Below are 18,683 nucleotides of genomic sequence, written 5' to 3'. Positions count from 1 at the left end.
TTGGGGCAAAAGCTGAGAAAATGCCTTTGTAAAAGGGAGAAAATTGTTATGCTCAAACAAATTGCTTGTGTTGTATGATCCATGTAAGCGTTTGGTACTAGCATGTGATGCGTCGTCATATGGCGTCGGGTGTGTATTGCAACAAGCTAATGATTTCGGGAAACTGCAACCGATTGCTTATGCATCCAGGAGTCTGTCTAGGGCCGAGAGAGCCTACAGCATGATTGAGAAAGAAGCGTTAGCGTGTGTCTATGGGGTAAATAAAATGAATCAATACCTGTTTGGGCTAAAATTTGAAATGGAAACTGACCATAAGCCACTTATATCCCTGTTTTCCGAGAGTAAAGGGATAAATACCAACGCATTGGCCCGCATCCAGAGATGGGCGCTCACATTGTTCGCATACAACTACGCCATCCGCCACAGGCCAGGCACAGAAAACTGCGCCAATGCTCTCAGTAGGCTGCCATTGCCCACCATGGGGGTGGAAATGGCACAGCCCGCAGATCTAGCCATGGTTATGGAAGCATTTGAGAGTGAGCAATCACCCGTCACTGCCCGGCAGATCAAAACCTGGACAAGCCAGGACCCCTTATTATCTCTAGTCAAAAGCTGTGTGCTTCACGGGAGTTGGTCCAGTGTCCCAGTGGAAATGCAGGATGAGATAAAGTCGTTCCAGCGGCGCAAAGATGAAATGTCTATACAGGCAGACTGCCTTCTGTGGGGCAATCGAGTAGTGGTCCCCAAGAAGGGCAGAGACACTTTCATTAATGACCTCCACAGTACCCACCCAGGCATGGTAATGATGAAAGCGATAGCCAGATCCCACGTGTGGTGGCCCGGTATCGATGCGGACTTAGAGTCCTGCATTCACAGATGTAATACATGCTCGCAGTCAAGCAATGTACCCAGGGAGGCGCCACTAAGTTTATGCTCTTGGCCCACCAAACCCGTGGTCTAGGGTACACGTCGACTATGCAGGCCCGTTCTTGGGTAAAATGTTCCTTGTGGTTGTAGACGCATGCTCCAAGTGGATTGAATATGAGATAATATTGACTAGCACGTCTGCTGCCACCACTGAAAGCCTGCGGGCCATGTTTGCCACACATGGCCTACCCGATGTCCTGGTGAGCGACAACGGGCCATGTTTTACCAGTGCTGAGTTCAAAGAATTCATGACCTGTAACGGGATCAAACATGTCACATCTGCCCTGTTTAAACCAGCATCCAATGGTCAGGCAGAGAGAGCAGTGCAAACCATCAAGCAAGGCTTGAAGAGGGTAACTGAAGGCTCACTGCAGACTGGCCTATCCTGAGTCCTGCTTAGCTACCGCACAAGACACATTCACTCACTGGGATCCCACCTGCTGAACTGCTCGTGAAAAGAGCACTTAAGACAAGTTAGTTCACCCTGATCTACATGAACAGGTAGAGAGCAGGCGGCTTCAACAAAGTACATACTATGATAGCGCAAATGTGTCACGCGAGATTGAAGTCTGTAGTAAATTATGGACAAGGTCCCAGGTGACTTCCCGGCACTGTCGTGGCCAAAGAGGGGATCAGGGTGTTTCGGGTCAAACTTTCAAATGGATTCATTCACCGGAAACACTTGGACCAAATCAAACTCAGATTCACGGTCTATCCTGAGCAACCCACCTTGGACCCTACCTTTTTAGATCCCCCAACACACACACCGGTGGCAACCAACACCACGGTTGACCACGAAGCAGAACCCATCATTCACAGCAGCCCAGCAGGGCCCAACACACCAGGCAGCCCAGCAAGGCCAGCTGCACAGCAGCCCAGCGAGGGCCCAACAAATGATTCAACAACACCAGCTTTCACACCGAGACGATCAACCAGGGCAAGAAGGGCCCCAGATCGACTCACATTGTAAATAGTTACACTATTGACTTTGGGGGGCAATGTTGTTATATATGTGGACTTGTATTTACTCTCTACAGCCACCAGAGGGCTCATTCCCCGGAGTCCCAAGCGATCCCATAATCCCTTGGGAGCACAGGTATTTAAGAAGGCTTCTTTACAGGTTGGAGAGGCACTCTGGAGACCTGCAATAAAAGACTAAGGTCACACTTTACTTTGAGCTCACAGTGTTCAGTATGACTCTTTTTCCATACACAACAGGTATGTCCACCAATTTCAGGCCCATAGATATTTATAGCATGGAAGGAGGCCATTCAGCCCATCATGTCCGTGCCGGTCGACAAAGAGCTATCTAGCCGAATCCCACTTTCCAGCTCTTGGTCCATAGCCCTGTAAGTTACGGCATTTCAGGTGCACATACAAGTATTTTTTAAATGTGGTGATGGTTTCTGCCTCGACAATCCTTTAAAGCAGTAAGTTCCAGACCCCCAACTCTGGGTGAAGACATTTCCCCTCAAATCACCTTTAAACCTCCAACTAACTACTTTAAATCAATGGGAACAGTTTCTCTCTCTCTGTGTGTAGTGCAAAGATCTACACAGAGCAGCTTGCATCAGCCCAGGTACCTCGATGTTCTAGATGCGCAGATCCAAGGTTCATTCATCACCAACAGCTAATGGCTGGGGTTTGGGGAAGACGAAGTGCCCATGAGGCTAACTGCTCCTCCTGATTACTCAGCAACAGGTTGGTGTGGGCCAAAGCCCTTCCCTCCTGAGGCCCCGTTCTCTTCTTGCCTCAAATAAATTGTTCTTGGATCGCACACATGTGGTTGTCAGCCTTGGCATTCTGACCCATGTTTGTAACCATGCCACACAACACATGACATGCTTAACCGCATTGGCATTTTACTGGTAGCGAAAAATCTGAAATAAATACAGAAACTGTTAGAAGTACACGCAAGGCTGGTTATAAACAGGATGATCGATGATTGTTTCTAGACTACAGTTGCACCTGTCCCATTCTCAAACAGCAGAAGACAGAAATAAAGATTTACATTTATATAGCGCCTTTCACGGTCTCCAGACGTCTCGAGGTGCTTTGTAGCCAATGAAGTACTTTTGGAGTGTAGTCACTGTTGTGATGTGGGAAGGTTTTTTTTACAGGAATGTTTTTCTGTGCTTGTCCCATTTTCACTCGGTTTCCCACCCCACAACGCTGCCTCAGTGCAGTCGCTGTCACCTACAGAGCAGGGCAGAGGCTGATTTGAAGAGACGCCTAACAGGGAATTTTGGGAGGTTAGAATGGGCGGTGACTATACATCCGAGAACCTCAGTGAGGAAAGTGAACTTAGTTCATGGGCCGTAGTTGGAAAGAAGAAAGGAATTTTCACGAGAGCAGTTTTGAAAACAAGGACATGTTGTGTGTGCAACGGGAACCATTAACAATGTTGGTGAGCACTGGGGCTAGGCAAGGTAGTTGAGTGGTCAGGAGTTGGGTTGGAAGGGTTATTGAAGGATCAAGAGGTGGGTCTTGTGGAGGAGATGATACCGGAGGAGGTTCGGGGGGGTGGAGGGGTTGAGAGAGGTGAGAAGACCTGCAGCAATATTTAAGAGTCGGGGTTGAGGTGAGTGAAGGAGGACATGAAGGCCAAAATATTGAAGGAGAAATGGCGAAGGGAGTTTAGGGAAAAGCTGATGTCATTGAGGAGACACTGGCTGCAAAGGCAAGTGAGATGGGCAAAACGTGGCAGCGTGCCAGAGGCTGGGAGAGCAAGTTAGGGACTCTGGAGGCAGCTGTCTGGCTCCAGAGGAGGCTCGCTGGCGAGCAGGTAGGTCACTGGGAGCAGATTTCGGGAGAGAAGAGCGGGTGTCCAGGGCCGGGGAGGCCGTGACACCCATTGTGGAGCCTGAAGGAGGAGGTCTGCTCCTCGTGGCCTCACAAAGAAAAGTTTTCTACTTATTTTGGAGTCTTCCTGCGCTCGCTGACCTACATTGGCTCCTGGTTAAGCAATGCCCCAATTTTAAAATTCTTGTCCTTGTTTTCAAATCCCTCCGTGGCCTCGCCCCTCTCTCTCTGTAACTTTCTCCAGCCCCACAATCCCCCGAGATCTCGGCGCTACTCCAATTCTGGCCTCTTGCACATTCCCGATTTTAATCGCCTCACCATTGGTGGCCGTGCTTTCAGCTGCCGAGGCCCCAAGCTCTGCAATTCCCTCCCTAAACCTCTCCACCTCTCTCTCCTCTAAGACACTCCTTAAAACCTACCGCATTCCAGCTTTTTGGTCACCTGTGCTAATGTCTCCTTATGTGGCTCGGTCTCAATGCTCCTGTGAAGCGCCTTGGGACAAATTACTATGTTAAAGGCGCTATAACGACGAGATTCAACACCCCCTCCAGTGCGCCAGTACAGCCTTCGGCCGCCTGAGGAAGACCAGGCCCTCAAATCTGCCACCAAGCTCATGGTCTACAGGGCTGTTGTGATACCCGCCCTCCTGTATGGCTCAGAGGCGACGTGGACCATATACAGTAGACACCTCAAATCGCTGGAAAAATACCAATAACGATGTCTCCACAAGATCCTGCAAATCCTCTGGGAGGACAGACTCACCAATGTTAGCCTCCTCAATCAGGCCAACATCCCCAGCATTAAAGCACTGACCACATTCGATCAGCTCCGTTGGGCGGGCCACATTGTCCGCATGCCTGACAAAAGATTCCCAAAGCAAGCGCTCTACTCGGAACTCCTACACGGCAAACGAGCTCAAGGTAGGCAGAGGAAACATTTCAAGGACACCCTCAAAGCCTCCCTGATAAAGTGCAACATCCCCACCGACACTTGGGAGTCCCTGGCCAAAGACCGTCCTAAGTGGAGGAAGAGCATCCGGGAGGGCGCTGAGCACCTCGAGTCTCGTCGCCGAGAGCATGCAGAAAACAAGCGCAGGCAGCGGAAGGAGCGTGCGGCAAAACCAGACTCCCCACCCACCCTTTCCTTCAACCACTGTCTGTCCCACCTGCGACAGAGACTGTAATTCCTGTATTGGACTGTTCAGCCACCTGAGAACTCACTCTTAGAGTGGAAGCAAGTCTTCCTCGATTCCGAGGGACTGCCTTTGATGATGGTAAATGCAAGTTGTGGCTATACTTACACCTTACTCCTCTCGACAGCTGCTGACCTGCCTTGACCTGGAGGGAAAGCTGATTGGCCTCCCCGTTCCGGCCCGGGTCGGGTCAAAGTGCAATCGGAGTCCCATTAACGTAATCGGACCCTGATTTGTATAAATGTACGAGGCTCCCGCGGTGGTCGCTTCAGCCTCTGAGCCGCACTGAGCTGTTCCAACGGTGGCCAGTCGGGTTCCAGCAGGAATGGGGCAGTGAGGCACCGCACTCCAATTTAAAGGCCCTCTCTGCCGGGAGGGATGGGTTAAAACCGATGCCCACATTTTCAGTCAATAAAGCAGCAGATAGTTGTTTTACGGAGAGGAAACTGGGTTTCTATTTCAAAAAAGAAAGAATTTGCATTAAACAAGCATCAGCCTGGACTCGGTCATAGCCTCCGTGCCCCAGAAGACTACACCATTGTGGGGTCAGAAACTTGAGCACATTATCCAGGCTGCACTGCAAAGCCATGAATATAGTTTAGACTTTGTTGGAACATGACCATAAGGGACGGTTGTAAAGTGTCAAAGTAGAAACCACTTGATTAAACCTGAAATTATTTCAGTAATCACTGCCAAGTGATCGAATCTGTATAAAAATATGGAGCCACAAGTAGCGATAATAAACCAGGCATTTAAGGTTTCACTCAGAAACAAGTTAAAATTATCACTTTTTAGTTTTAAGATCCCAGATCGTTTATTAATAAAATATTGATACAAATCATAAAGCACCATCTGAAGCTGACAGCTTTAGCAGTAGCTCCACGTGTTTTAGTTCACTGGTGCAACCAAGTAAGATTCATTTTCATTGTAAAACACACTTGCAATTAAATTACTTATAAATTTATTCTTCACGTATTAATTATCTTGCTGAAAGGAGAAGGAAAGTCCGGGGGGAATACGTTTTATTCAAAGTACTCCCCCATTTTACAGAGGAATGTAATAAGCTTACTGAGTGTCAGCTGTGGCTCAGTGGGCAGCACACTCGCCTCTGAGTGGTAAAGTTGTGGGTTCAAGTCCCACTCCAGGGACTTGAGCACATAGATTTAGGCTGACACTCCCAGTGCTGTACTGAGGGAGTGCTGCACTGTCAGAGGTACCGTCTTTTGGATGAAACGTTAAACAGAGGCCCGGTCTGCTCTCGGGTGGACTTAAAAGATCCGTGGCACTATTTCGAAGAAGAGCAGGGGAATTATCCCCGGTGTCCTGGGGCCAATATTTACCCCTCAAGCAACATAACAAAAAACAGATTATCTGGTCATTATCACGTTGCTGTGTGTGGGAGCTTGCTGTGCGCTAATTGGCTGCCGCGTTTCCCACATTACAACAGAGACTACACTCCAAAAAGTACTTCATTGGCTGTAAAGTGCTTTGAGACGTCCAGTGGCTGTGAAAGGTGCTATAGAAATGCAAGTCTTTATTTTTACCGTTAAATTTATTTGGCCTCTTTTTAAAACTGAGGGTTACTCCAGAATTGCCCAATCTCGGGAAGCCATGCTGCAGGCTGGCCCAGGTGAATTCCCGGCCTATAGTGTGGTTTCTCGGCGTCTCCCGGCTTCGATTGCCAATCCCCCCTCCCGCTGTTTGCAATGGATGATATTCGGGATACTCCAGTCCTGCCTGGTATCACCCAGCGGCCCAGCAGGGAGGGAGAGGCTGCACGAGAGAGTGTTGATGTCGACAGATACAACTGGCATTTAAAGAAAAGTGGCAGACAAATTGGAGGTAAGTTTAGAATCTCTTTCTATAAATAGGGGAGCTATTTTGAATAAAAGTACTTTGCTCCCCTTAATGTGGTAATGGAGCACTGCCAGTAATAATGATGCGTTGTAGTTTGAAAAAAATATGATAAAAGGACACGAGCATTGGAAAGGCTCAGTCAGCGCTGTTTGCTGGTTTGGCTCCGGACACCGCCGCATGAAGCAGATTGATGGTCAAATACACTGCATACCCACATTCCTCACATTCACCACATTGTCCACGTTCCCCTCTCCCCCACATTCCTCATGTTCCCCTCTCCCCTACGTTCTTCACGTTCCCCTCTCCCCCATGCTCCCCACATTTCCCACGTTCCCCTCTGTTATGTATCTAACCCCTTGCAACCTGTATCACACGACCACCAGAGGGCCTACCTGTTGGAGTCCCAAGGGATCCCAGCATCCCTTGGGAGCACAGTATATAAGCAGGGGCAGAACATACACGCCGGCTGCTGCTGCCCGACCTCAGATGACCCAGAGTCTGCCATCAATCGTTAATGCGAGGCAGTTAACACCTTGTTGGCGCTGTGGAGGTGATCATCGAGCCTATCAATGCCGCTTCAAGCACTATGCGTGCAACGGCTGCAGAACAATGGGACACTTCCAGCGAATGTGCAGGCGAGCTGCAAACCCTGCAAACCACCACGTTGCAGAGGAAGATCGATCCACTGTGGATCAGGCTGAATTGGAGACTTGTACCGAGGAAGCAGAAGTGTACGGGGTACACACATTCACCACGAAATGTCCACCAATTATGTTGAAAGTTGAACTGAATGGAATTCCAGTATCTATGGAACTGGACAAGGGTGAGATTCAGTCCATAATGAGTAAAAATGCCTTTGTGACAGGCTGTGGTGCAACAAGGCACACAGGCCCAAACTCAGCCCCATTCACACCAAACTAAGGACTTACACCAAGGAACTAATCCCTGTAATTGGCAGTGCAGAAGTCAAAGTCTCCTATGATGGAGCAGTACACGAACTCCCGCTGTGGATCGTGCCAGGGGATGGTCCCACACTGTTTGGCAGAAGCTGGCTGGGAAAAATCTGCTGGAACTGGGACGACATCTGAGTGCTTTCATCCGTCGACGATGCCTCATGTGCCCAGGTTCTGAGTAGATTTCCATCGTTGTTCGAGCCAGGTATTGGAAGATTCTCGGGGGCGAAAGTGCAGATCCATTTGGTTCCTGGTACACGACCCATCCACCACAAGGCATGGGTGGTACCATATATGATGCGTGAGAAAGTGGAAATTGAGCTGGACAGGCTGCAGCGAGAAGCATCATCGCACTGGTGGAATTCAACAAGTGGGCCAGTCCGATTGTTCCGGTACTTAAGGAGGACGGCACAGTCAGAATTTGTGGGGACTATAAAGTAACGATTAACCGTTTCTCGCTGCAGGACCAGTACCCGCTACCCAAGGCAGACGACCTATTTTGCGACCCTGGCTGTAGGGAAGACGTTCACCAAGTTGGACCTGACCTTGGCCTACATGATGCAGGAGCTGGAGGAGTCTTCGAAAGGCCTCACCTGCATCAACATGCACAAAGGTCTGTTCATCTATAACAGGTGCCCGTTCGGGATTCGGTCAGTCGCAGCGATCTTCCAATGGAACATGGAGAGCCTGCTAAAGACGGTCCCTCGCACCGTGGTTTTCCAGGACGACATACTGGTTATAGGTCGGGACACCATTGAGCACTTGAAGGATCTGGAAGAGGTTCTTAGTCGGTTAGATCGTGCGGGACTCAGGTTGAAACGCTTGAAGTGTGTCCATCCTGATCTCCATGATCACGTGAAGGGCAGGTGGCATCAACAAAGTGTGTACCGTGACTATTATATATGTAAACCTGTAAATACCTTGTTTAACCACCAAAGGGCTCATCCCCCGGAGTCCCAAGGGATCCCACAATCCCTTGGGAGCATGTATATAAGGAGGCTTCAGAGGCTGGAAAGGCAGTCTGGAGACCTGTAATAAAGGACTATGGTCACACATTACTTTGAGCTTACAGTATTTGGTCAGATTCTTTATTCAAGACATAACAACTGGCAACGAGATACAGATGACGAACTCCACCGCAACAATGCAGAGAACCATGGGCATCCTGGAGAAATTTTCAGAGGGAGATGATTGGGAAACCTTTGTGGAGCGACTCGACCAATACTTTGTGGCCAACGAGCTGGAAGATGAAGCGAACGCTGCCAATCGAAGGGTAATCCTCCTCACCGTTTGCAGGGCACCAACGTATGGCCTCATGAAAAATCTGCTCGCTCCAACAAAACCCACAGAGAAGTCGTACGATGATTTGTGCACACTGGTCCGGGAGCATCTAAACCCGAAGGAAAGCGTTCTGATGGCGAGGTACCGGTTCTACACGTACAAGAGGTCTGAAGGCCAGGAAGTGGCGAGCTACGTCGATGAGCTAAGGCGCCTTGCAGGACATTGCGAATTTGAAGGACACTTGGAGCACAAGCTCAGGGACTTCTTTGTACTTGGCATTGGCCATGAAGTAATACTTCACAAACTTTTGACTGTAGAGATCCCAACCTTGAGTAAAGCCACAGCGATAGCCCAGGCATTCATCGCCACCAGTGACAATACCAAACAAATCTCTCAGCACACGAGTGTTGCTGCAAGTACTGTGAACAAAGTGATGTTGTTTTCAAATCGTAACGCACAGGGCAGGTCACACATGCCTGCAGCTGCACGTCCACAGATGTCTCAATGTCCACCATCAAGGGTGGTGAATGCTAGGCCATTAACACCTTGTTGGCGCTGCGGGGGTGATCATCGTTTCCATTCATGCCGCTTCAAAGGATACGTTTGCAAGGGCTGTGGAACAATGGGACACCTCCAATGTATGTGCAGGTGAGCTGCAAACCCTGCTAATCCTGCAAACCACCATGTTGCAGAGGAGGACAGATCCATGGCGGATCACGACGAACCAGAGCCTCAGACTGAGGAGGCAGAGGTATATTGGATGCACACATTTACCACAAAGTATCCCCCAATAATGCTGAAGGTTGAATTAAATGGACACCCGGTGTCAATGGAGCTGAACACAGGTGCAAGCCAGTCCATAATGAGCAAAAAGACTTTTGACAAGTTGTGGTGCAGCAAGGCCTCGAGGCCAGTCCTGACTCCCATTCGTACTAAACTGAAAATGTACACAAATGAACTGATTCCCGTAATCGGTAGTGCTACCGTAAAGGTCTTCTACGATGGAGTGGTGCACAATTTACCACTCTGGGTGGTACGTGATGGGCCCACGCTGTTCGGCAGGAGCTGGCTGGGAAAGATACGCTGGAACTGGGACGACGTCCGAGCAATCTCATCCGTCGATGACATTTCGTGTACCCAGGTCTTAAACAAATTCCCCTCACTGTTCAAACCAGGCATCAAGAGCAAAAATGCAGATCCACTTGATTCCGGGGATATGACCCATCCATCACAAGGCGAGAGCGGTATCGTGCATGATGAGAGAGAGGGTGGAGATCGAGCTGGACAGGCTGCAACGAGAGGGCATCATTTCGCCGATTGAATTCAATGACTGGGCCAATCCGATTGTTCCTGTCCTCAAGGAAGATGGCACTGTCAGAATCTGTGGTGATTACAAAGTAACTATCAATCGTTTCTCCCTGCAGGATCAATACCCGCTACCGAAGGCAGACGACCTATTTGCGACGCTGGCGGGAGAAAAAACGTTCACGAAGCTGAACTTGACCTCGGCCTACATGACGCAGGAACTGGAGGTATCAGCTAAGGGCCTCACGTGCAGCAACACGCACAAAGGTCTCTTCATTTACAACAGATGCCCGTTTGGGATTTGATCAGCGGCGGCGATATTCCAGAGGAACATGGAAAGCTTGCTGAAGTCGGTCCCGCGCACCGTGGTCTTCCAGGCCGACATCTTGGTTACAGGTCGGGACACCGTCGAGCACTGCAGAACCTGGAGGAGGTTCTTAGTCGGCTCAACCACGTGGGGCTCAGGTTAAAACGATCGAAGTGCGTTTTCCTGGTGCTTGAAGTGGAGTTCCTGGGGAGAAGAATCGCGGCGGGCGGCATCAGGCTCACCGATTCGAAAACGGAGACAATCGAGAACGCACCGAGACCACAGAACGTGACGGAGCTGCGGTCATTTCAAGGACTCCTGAACTACTTTGGTAACTTCTCACCAGGTCTTAGCACATTGTTAGAACTACTGCACTCTTTACTGCGTAAAGGAGATGAATGGGTATCGGGTAAAAGCCAAGAAAATGCCTTTGAGAAAGCTAGGAAACTGTTATGTTCAAACAAATTGCTTGTGTTGTATGATCTATGTAAACGTTTGGTACTAGCATGTGATGTGTCGTCATACGGCGTCGGGTGTGTATTGCAACAAGCAAATGAATCTGGAAAATTGCAACCGGTTGTTTATGCATCCAGAAGTCTGTCTAAGGCCGAGAGGGCCTACAGCACGATTGAAAAAGAAGCGTTAGCGTGTGTTTATGGGGTAAAGAAAATGCATCAATATCTGTTTGGGCTCAAATTTGAATTGGAAACTGACCATGAGCCATTGATATCCCTCTTTTCTGAAAGTAAGGGGATAAATACCAACGCATCAGCCCACATCCACATTCGTAGCCAATCCTTCCAATTCTTTGTCAGATCACAAACGCCAGAGGTCACCTTGCACACATCAAGGATCACCCTGCGCTAATGCTCTTAGCCAAAAGGCCTAGACCCCAAGCACTGTTCCTGGAAGTACTGCAATACCAGGTTCGTGCCATGGAGGTGGATGGGTCAGCAACCCCACATACCTCCGTGGAGCTGGATGGGTCAGCAACCCCACCCACCTCCTATTTCCAAAAAGCATAGGAGAACCACCTTCCTGATCCAGGGAGAACCACGTTGGGGTCATGGTTACTCCCCTGTCAGGTCAGTTACGCATGATCTTAGCCAAAAGGCCGAGAAGCGATCTCACGTTGTCCGCATACAACTACGCCATCTGCCACAGGCCAGGCACAGAAAACTGTGCCAGTGCCCACCACTGGGGTGGAGATGGCACAGCCCGCAGATTTAGTTATGGTAATGGAGCATTCGAGAGTGAGCAATTTTTCTGTCATCGCCCGACAGATTAGAACCTGGATGAGCCAGGACCCCTTACTGTCCTTAGTAAAAAACTGTGTGCTCCACGGGAGTTGGTCCAGTGTCCCGTTAGCGATGCAGGAAGAAATAAAGCCGTACCAGCGGTGCAGAGATGGAATGTCTATACAGGCAGACTGCCTCCTGCGGGGTAATCGGGTAGTGGTACCAAAAAAGGGCAGGGACACTTTCCACAGCACCACCCAGACATTGTAATGATGAAAGCGATAGCCAAATCCCACGTGTGGTGGCCCGGTATCGATGCAGACTTAGAGTTCTGTGTGCACAAATGTAACACATGTTCACAGTTAAGCAATGCACCCAGGGAGGTGCCACTAAGTTTATGGTCCTGGTCCTCCAAACCGTGGTCCAGGGTCCATGTCGACTATGCAGGCTCATTCTTGGGAAAAATGTTACTTGTGGTTGTAGATGCGTACTCCAAATGGATTCAATGTGAGATAATGTTGGCAAGCACGTCCGCTGCCACCATTGAAAGCCTGCGGGCCATGTTTGCCACGCACGGCCTGGCTGACATCCTTGTGAGTGACAATGGGCCGTGCTTCACCAGTGCCAAGTTCAAAGAGTTCATGACCCACAATGGGATCAAACATGTCACATCTGCCCTGGTTAAACCAGCGTCCAACGGTCAGGCAGAAAGAGCAGTGCAAACAATCAAGTAGAGCTTGAAGAGGGTAACTGAAGGCTCACTGCAGACTCGCCAATCCCAAGTCCTGTTTAGTTACCGCACAAGACCCCACTCGCTCACTGGGGTTCCCCCCTGCTGAACTGCTCATGAAAAGGGCACTTAAGACAAGGCTCTCGTTAGTCCACCCTGATCTACACGAACAGGTAGAGAGCAGGCGGCTTCAACAGAATACATATTATGATCGCGCAAATGTGTCACGCGAAATCGAGATTAATGATCCTGTATTTGTGTTGAGCTATGGACAAGGTCCCAAGTGGCTTCCCGGCACTGTCGTGGCCAAAGAGGGGAGTAGGGTATTTCTGGTCAAACTTTCAAATGGACTCATCTACAGGAAACACTTGGACCAAATCAAACTCAGATTCACGGACTATCCAGAACAACCAACGATAGACTCTACCTTTTTCGACCCCCCAACACACACACCGGTGGCAACCAACACAGCGGTTGACCACGAAGCAGAACCCATCACTCACAGCAGCCCAGCAGGACTCACCACACCAGGCAGTCCAGCAAGGCCAGCTGCACAGCAGCCCAGCGAGGGCCCAACAAACGACTCACCAAAACCAGCATTTGCACCGAGGTGATCAACCAGGGAAAGGAAGGCCCAGATCGACTCACATTGTAAATAGTTACACTATTGACTTTGGGGGTGGGGGGGGAGTGTTGTTATTTATGTAAACCTGTAAATACCTTGTTTAACCACAAGAGGGCTCATTCCCTAAAGTCCCAAGGGATCCCACTATGGTCACACATTACTTTGAGCTTACAGTATCTGGTCAGATTCTTTATTCAAGACATAACAATGACCGTGCAAATTTGTCATGCGGTATTGAGGTCAATGCCGCTGTATTTGTACTCAATTATGGACATGGTCCCAAATGGCTCGCTGGCATGGTCATAGCCAAAGAGGGGAGTAAGGTGTTTCAGGTCAAATTGGCCAATGGACTAACATGCAGAAAACATTTAGACCAAATCAAATTGCGGTTCACCAACAGCTACGAACAATCCGAAGAAGACACCACCAACTTTGACCCTCCAACACACACACAAGTGGCAACCAACATCACGGTTGACCACAAAGCCGAACTCACCATCCCCAGCAGCCCGACAAGGCCGGCTTCCCAGCAGCCCAGTGAAAAACCGACCAACTCACCCACACCCGCATTTGTACCGAGACGATCGACAAGGGAGCGTAAAGCCCCAGATTGTCTCAAGTTGTAAATAAGTGTACTATTAACTTTACGAGGGAGTGATGTTATGTATTTAACCCCTTGCAACCTGTATCACACTAGCACCAGAGGGCCTACCTGTTGGAGTCCCAAGGGATCCCAGCATCCCTTGGAAGCACTGTATATAAGCAGGTCACCCATGTTGTACCTGCACTCTGGAGCCTTATTAAAGGAGCTAAGGTCACATTTGCTCATTGTTCACAGTACTCAGTTTCATCCTTTATTATGAGTGTATCACCCTCTCCCCCATGTTCCCCATGCTCCCCACACTCCCCACATTCCCCACGTTCCCCACGCTCCCCACGCTCCCCCTCTCCCCCACGCTCCCCACGCTCCCCACGTTCCCCACACTCCCCCTCTCCCTCACGCTCCCCACGTTCCCCACGCTCCCCCTCTCCCTCACGCTCCCCACGCTCCCCACGCTTCCCACGCTCTCCACGTTCCCCCTCTCCCCCACGTTCCCCTCTCCCCCACGTTCCCCACGTTCCCCTCTCCCCACGCTCCCCTCTCCCTCACGTTCCCCCTCTCCCCCATGTTCCCCTCTCCCCCACGTTCCCCCTCTCCCCCACGCTCCCCACGTTCCCCCTCTCCCCCACGTTCCCCTCTCCCCCACGCTCCCCACGTTCCCCCTCTCCCTCACGTTCCCCCTCTCCCCCACGTTCCCCTCTCCCCCACGCTCCCCACGTTCCCCCTCTCCCTCACGTTCCCCCTCTCCCCCACGCTCCCCTCTCCCCCACGTTTCCCTCTCCCCCACGTTCCCCTCTCCCCCACGCTCCCCACGTTCCCCCTCCCCACCACGTTCCCCTCTCCCCCATGTTCCCCTCTCCCCCATGTTCCCCTCTCCCCCACGTTCCCCTCTCCCCCACGTTCCCCACGTTCCCCTCTGCCCCCCACCCTCCCCAGATTCCCCATGTTCCCCTCTCCCCCACGTTCCCCTCTCCCCCACGTTCCCCACGTTCCCCTCTGCCCCCCACCCTCCCCAGATTCCCCATGTTCCCCTCTCCCCCACGCTCCCCTCTCCCCCACGCTCCCCATGTTCCCCTCTCCCCCATGTTCCCCTCTCCCCCACGTTCCCCTCTCCCCCACATTCCCCACGCTCCCCATGTTGACCATGGTGTGAACCATTGCTGGTTGATTTTTCAGCATTTATTCCAACTGTTAACATACTGTTGGCTTCGAAGTAGACGGTGCCATACTCTGAAACTGCTCGGTGTGGAGGTGAGGGATCGGGGGTCGGGGAGGAGGGGGCATTGGGGCAGTTAAAATGGAGTGAGTGAATTCCCGGCTCCGTTCCGATCCTTTGAGGATTTAAAAGCACCTGATTTTTCAGGCATATGAGGTTCCCGACTCAGGTGGGAGTCTCATACTCTCACGCAAATCGGGGTCCTATTGGGTGAATAGGACTCTGACGCCATAAGCAGCTGGCACAAGAACCCGCGCTGCTTTAATAAATATCTGACACTTTACCTGGATTTTTTTTGATTGAGAAACTTTGGTGAAAGACCAGGGCCCAAAGTCTCAGAATTCGCCATGGTTGTAGAGTGGGATTCTCCGAACAAACTATTTACTGAATTCTGTTGATGATCGATATGCGAGTTATTTAAAACATATTTGAGCTGTATCATTTTTGTTAAAGAAATTTTGTAATAAAATAAAATTCTACTGTCTAATAAATAGGAAATGACTGTAATAGGCCCACTGCTCGCTGGGGCCTGGCTCTGAGGCCCCCATTTGCACATCCTCTCTTTATTACTAATTCTAAAGGACTGCAATGTCCTGCTCTCATGTCCTTGTGTGTTAAATCAGGAGTGTACGGATGGTTTGGTGCTCCAACACAGCATGGCACAGACAGTGGGATCGGAGGTAGGATTATGCCCACAGCTCCCGACATGTTTCCTTGTGGGGGACGTGCAGAGTAAAGGCTAAACACGTCTCAAAAAGGCAGAAGGAAAAATCAGAAGTGTTTGGTGGGACATGGACAGCCGTGAGTACAGGCCTGGGAGTACACATCTGGGAACATCCCTGGGAGTACGCCCCTGGGAGTGTACAGCTGGGAATACACACTGGAGAATATATACTGACAGGTATACACCTGGGAGTACATGGTTGGAAGTACAAGCTGACAGATATATGATGAGAAATATATGCTGAGTAATTCATATTGGGGAATATGATGATGAATACACACCTGGGAAAGCACACGTGGGAAATGATGTGAGGAATGCATGCTGGAGAGCAGAGACCTGGGAGCATAAGCTATAGGTTTATGCAGGTGAAAGTATACAGAGGTACCAGTGGTAATAATATCATCCAAATGATTAGATGGTGCAGATTTCAATTTCTTAAATATATATCCACTCATTACATGTCCATTAATATTAACTGCCTTAAGATTATGGTCTATAAAAGGCCCCATTAAGAGTATTCTGTCTAACTATTTCTGTAAAACACATTTTCAGGCTAAGATGTTGAATGTTTTTCTGAATACGTGGAGCTCTGGATCCAGAAGGAGAGAATTGATGTGCTGAAGCAGTGGCTCATGAAAGCTTTACAGATACTAGGTAACGGATGTCCAGTCCATTGTGGCTAATTCCACTTCCATGGGATTTGGTCTGATCAAAGCTTTAACAGAAATCAGCTTTTCCTAATTGTCTTCGTGATTCATAAAAAAGATCAGATCAGTCATGGCTTTAAAGACCATTTATATAGAATGACCACCTTCCTTTAATGATCTACATTAGAAATAGAAGCAGGAGTCGGCCATTTGGCCCCTCGAATCTGCTCCACCATTTAATAAGATCATGGCTGATCTGATCTTGGCCTCAACTCCACTTCCCTGCCCGCTCCCCATAACCCTTGACTCACTTATTCAAAAATCTGTCTATGTCCACCTTAAATATATTCAATGACCCAGCCTCCACAGCTCTCTGGGGTAGAGAATTCCAAAGATTCTCGACCCTCTAAGAGAAGAAATCCCTCCTCATTTCCATTTCAAATGGGCGACCCTTATTCTGAAACTATGCCCCCTAGTTCTAGATTCCACCACGAGGGGAAACATCCTCTCTGCATCTACCCTGTCAAACCCCCTCAGAATCTTATGTGTTTCAATAAGATCACCTCTCATTCTTCTAAACTCCAATAACTAAAAGCTCCACCTTCTCAACCTTTCTTCATAAGATAACCCCTTCATCTCATGAATCAACCTCGTGAACCTTCTCTGAACAGCCTCCAATGCAAGTATATCCCTCCTTAAATAAGGAGACCAAAACTGCATGCAGTACTCCAGTTGTGGTCTCACCAATACCCTGTACAGTTGTAGCAGGACTTACCTACTTTTATACTCCATCCCTCTTGCAATAAAGGCCAACATTCCATTTACCTTCCTAAATACTTGCTGACCTATTTTAAAAGATCTAAAATAACTGGTTCAGACCTGAACCCTGTATCAGAGGCAGAATTTCCTCCCTATTGTTATGCGGGAGGAGGAGTGGGGGCGGGGGTGGGGTGGGGGGATTTGTGGGGGGGGGGAGGTGATGCTTTCGATCCAAATCAATTGACATCTGTTTCAAAGATGGTCATCTTAAAGAGGCTTGGCCCCCTTTCTCCGATTGCCCCAGGCATAAGAGCTTTGCTTTGAGGAAGAGAAGTCTGTTTCTATGGGGAATATGGTGAAATCTGTACTCGTTTTGTTTGCTCCTTCACTTACGATATTACACATGGTTCACCAGGGACTAAAATGCAACGTTGGTTATTCATGTTGAAGCCAATCTGGCAACTGAAATGGTTCCATGAGGCATTGTACCTAGGCACCTCGCCAAGAACTGACAAAAGACATCACGCTTGCGGCTGGGGGAGTTTAGTGTCACCCACTGCCGGGACCTCATATCCCACTACAATAGCATCTTATTTTATTCATTTTTACTCTTGTTCAGAGACGAATTTTATGTTTTTCAGTACGAGAGGTGACAGTCCTGGGGAATGCAACATTTTTCCCTTTTTATCCTGTGTCTGTGTTCAAGATGTCAGGTACTCCCAGCCCGGATTTGGTGCTGTTCTTGTAATTCCCCAGTATTCCCATGAAAAATCATCATACAATCATACAGCACAGAAGGAGGCCATTCGGCCCATCATGCCTTTGCTGGCTCTCTGCAAGAGCGATCCAATTCGTCCCACTCTCCTGCTCTTTCCCTAGAGCCCTGTAATCTTTTTCCTTTTCAAGTATATAACCAATGGTACATGCTGAGAGGATGTTTCCCCCGGGCTGGGGAGTCTAGAACCAGGGGTCACAGTCTCAGGATAAGGGGTCGGCCATTTAGGACTGAGATGAGGAAATGTCTTCACTCAGAGGGTGGTGAATCTTTGGAATTCTCTACCCCAGAGGGCTGTGGAGGCTCAGTCGTTGAGTATATTCAAGACAGAGATCAATAGATTTTTGAAATCTAGGGAATCGAGGGATATGGAGATCGGGCGGGAAAGTGGAGTTGAGGTCGATGATCGGCCATGATCTTATTGAATGGCGGAGCAGGCTCGAGGGGCCGTAAGGTCTACTCCTGCTCCTAATTCTTATGTTTTATTCCCTTTTGAAAGTTACAATTGAATCTGCTTCACCTCTCTTTCAGGCAGCGCGTTCCAGATCATCATATCTCGCTCCGTAATTATTTTTCCTTCACGTCCCTTCTGGATCTTTTGCCAATTATCTTAAATCTGCATCCTCTGGTTACTGACCCTTCTGCCAGTGAACATCTCCTCATCCCAAGCAATGTTGCAGAGACTGGGAGTACGGTGATTAAGAAGACATTCGGGATACTTGCCTTTATGAGCTGAGGCATAGA

General features: G+C 49.4%; 1 non-coding gene across 1 annotated transcript; it reads right to left on the bottom strand.

The window, feature by feature from the left end:
- Positions 1-11,554: 11,554 nt before the first annotated feature.
- Positions 11,555-11,750, bottom strand: LOC139229509 (U2 spliceosomal RNA). The gene has a single exon (XR_011587728.1). It is a non-coding gene; the product is annotated as a U2 spliceosomal RNA (small nuclear RNA).
- Between the last annotated feature and the right edge of the window lie 6,933 nt (positions 11,751-18,683).

This window comes from Pristiophorus japonicus, chromosome 18 (genome assembly GCF_044704955.1).
Source record: "Pristiophorus japonicus isolate sPriJap1 chromosome 18, sPriJap1.hap1, whole genome shotgun sequence".
NCBI classification, from domain to species: Eukaryota; Metazoa; Chordata; class Chondrichthyes; family Pristiophoridae; genus Pristiophorus; species Pristiophorus japonicus.
The sequence above is the reverse complement of the archived record's forward strand: the minus strand, read 5'-3'. Positions and strand labels throughout refer to the sequence as shown.